Source organism: Carlito syrichta, unplaced genomic scaffold (assembly GCF_000164805.1).
Source record: "Carlito syrichta isolate Samal-C Ts95f unplaced genomic scaffold, Tarsius_syrichta-2.0.1 Scaffold306797, whole genome shotgun sequence".
In the NCBI taxonomy this organism is placed as follows: domain Eukaryota; kingdom Metazoa; phylum Chordata; class Mammalia; order Primates; family Tarsiidae; genus Carlito; species Carlito syrichta.
The window spans coordinates 102,904-105,992 of record NW_007250893.1 but is presented as its reverse complement, the minus strand read 5'-3'; positions in this window follow the sequence as shown (position 1 = coordinate 105,992).

Genomic DNA, 3,089 nt, shown 5'->3' with positions numbered 1-3,089 from the left:
TCATTGTATAGACTGACATCCAATTTTCTTTAACTGTGCATTTTCTGCCTAGTTTATTTATTTTTATTTTATTTTTAAGATGCAGTAAATAATACTATCAAAATGTTAGTAATGATTACTGAGTTTAGGAAAATTTTGGTAAAATATAAATATTAAAGCCAATGTGAAAATTTCCTGCTTCCTCAGCCCCATGTAAATGATTTCCGTGGTGTGAATACAGCTTTGTGTCTGAGAGACTTGGAATATTCACCCTGTCCCATTTTCAGCCTATGGGGGAAATGGGATGAGCTCGTGTTTTTTGTTTGTTTAAGCTTTAGCAGCAGGTGCATAGTACCTGAACTTCAGGATTAAGACCTGGTTAGTAAAATTGAATTTAGGTTGAACAAAGTTGTAGAAATTGCTAGCTCTTAATGTTAAAAGTTGATAATTTCTATATCAAATGGTTAATGAATTTTGTGAATGCACTTGTTTGCAAATTAGACAGAATGCCCTTGCTTGTTGAGAACATGATCTGCTTAGGATAGGATCTGGGAGAGCAGGCTAAATAAGTAGAATGTAATGACCTTACTTGGGTGGCCCTAAAGAAACTAAGATGTCCTACAAAGGGTGCTTGTTCCTACAAGAACGGGCAAAGAAACAAAAATATAAAATCTAAAAATATTGTGAGGTTAATTTTATTAGTGGGATCTTCTTTATAGCCTTATTATTAGTTATATAATGGGGTGGTAGAAAAATATACTTAACGTGTTTGGTAATATCAAACAAGGCAATGACTTTAAGTGAGCAACATAATGTTTAACATGAATTTTTAAGTTCAGGCCCTCAAAAGACAACCACTGTTGTCTGAGACTTTTAATATTAAGAGAAGGCAATTTCTTTTTTTTTTGTAGTTTGTTTTTTGAGTTGGAGTCTTACTCTGTTGCCTAGGCTGGGGTGCAGTGGCATGCTCACAGCCACCTCAGTGTCAACCTGTTGGGATCCAGCGATCCTTCCGCCTCAGCCTTCCAAGTAGTCAGAACTATAGGCGTATGCTACCACACCTGGCTAATCTTTTAAATTTTATTGTAGAGATGAGGTCTCACCATGTTGCCCAGGCTGGTTTGAACCCTCAAACTCAGGCAATCCTCTTGCCTTGGCCTCCCAAAGTGCTGGGATTGCAGGCTGAACCACTGAGCCCAGCCAAGAGAAGGCAATTTCCACAACCTTGTTTAACCTAAGAGAGCTTGAACATCCTGAGAGGTTTTCAGTTAAAATTAATCAAACCAGATAATAAATGGAGGAGTCTGAATTGAGTGACCACTAAAGTTCTTTTCTAATATTTTATGATAGTGAAATTGAGACTTGACCATTTCTGGGGGATTAGATTTTGCTGGCATAGGAAACTTTAAAAGGGTAGAACAACATCTTTTAGTGGTAAAAACAGTACCAAAATGAATTCTGTCCCACTCTGTCTCCTAACTCTGGGTGACTTCACTCTTATGATTGATGGTTGTAAGGTTTCATTTCTTTTTGTGTATCTGCTGCATATGGTCTTTGGCAGGGCCTTTTCTGACCATGGAATCGTGGCGGCTTTGAGAGCTACTTGGTTTCCTGTGAATTAGCTGGAAGGGCGTAACTCAAGCTGTCGATCCAACCCACAAATAGCAGAGTGAAGCTTTAGCCTTTGGTGCTTCAGATATGCTGAGCACAAGATGCATTTATTCCAGTTTTGTTGGAAATATAGAGTTCAAGAAACAAATGCCTGAATATGCAAACCATAAGACATTCAATCAGCAAATATTTGCCTACTTACTATGCACTAGACACTCTCCAGAAACTGGTTGGGGGGACTGGGTGCAGTGGCTCACACCTATAATCCCAGCACTTCAGGAGGCCAAGGTGGAAGGATCATTTGAAGCCAGGAGTTCGAGGTTACAGTGAGCTATGATCATACCACTGCTCTCCAGCCTGGGGAATGGAGCAAGACCTTGTCTTTGCCAGAAACAAAGACAAACAGCCAGGCATGATGGCATGCACCTGTAATCCTAGTTACTCGGGAGGCTGAAGCAATAGGACCACTTGAGCCTAGGAATTCAAAGTTTCAATGAGCTATGATTTCAACAATGCACTCCAGTCTAAGCAACAGACTAAGAGCCTATCTCAAAAAAAAAAGTGTAGCAGCGGACTACGTAGACAAAGATCCTGCTTGCACAGAACTTTCAGGAACTTGGAGGGGGGTGGTGCTTACTGGAATAAAACTAATAAATGAAACTAGCAGGTAGAAATTATCAGTTGGTATCTTCCATGATGGACGCTACAGGCTGATGTGAGAAACTAAAGAACTGTAACAGTACAGATAGGCTAGGTACACTGGGCAACAATCTCAGTGTCTCAGCAATTTAAAACAGTAGAGATTTATTTCTTGCTTCCACTGTGTGTCCACAGGTTGGTGGAGAGTTGTGCTCTGGATAATTTTCATCTTCAGGGCTCAGGCCAATGGAATAGCAAGTCACTGTGGACCACTGCCAGCCACTTATGGTAGATAGAAAAAGGTAAAGCACGAACTGGCTCTTAAAGCTTCCACCCAGATTTCACTGGTCAAAGCCAGTCATGGCCACATCCAACATCCAGGCCACAGAGAAGTACAATCCAACTTTGTGCCCAGAAAGAGAGAGATGGGATATTTGTGAGCAGCCTTCATGGCTACTATGGCCTGGTCAGAAAAGATCTCTGAGAGGGTAAGGCCTGAATGCTGTGAAGCCAGGTGTGCTAAAATCAGGAGTATTCCAGGCTGTGGGAATGTCCTAGAGAGGGAACATACTTAGCATGTTGAAGCATCAGGGAGAAGACTAAAAGCTGGTGAGCAAGGGGACAGTAGTAGAAGAGGTGGAAGTCGAGGCCTGAGAAGTGCAATCCCCAAAGAAGGAAATCTACCTTCTTCCTCTTTTGTTCTCTTATATTTTATTTTTCACAAGAAAGCTAGACTCATCTCATGAAGGATCTCATGAGTCTTCAGTGGCTCTTGTAGAACTTAGAATAAAGCCCTCCTCGCTGCTTACCCTTGACCTCAGGGTCTAAAGGTATTGCTCCCTGAACAGTGCATTACAAGA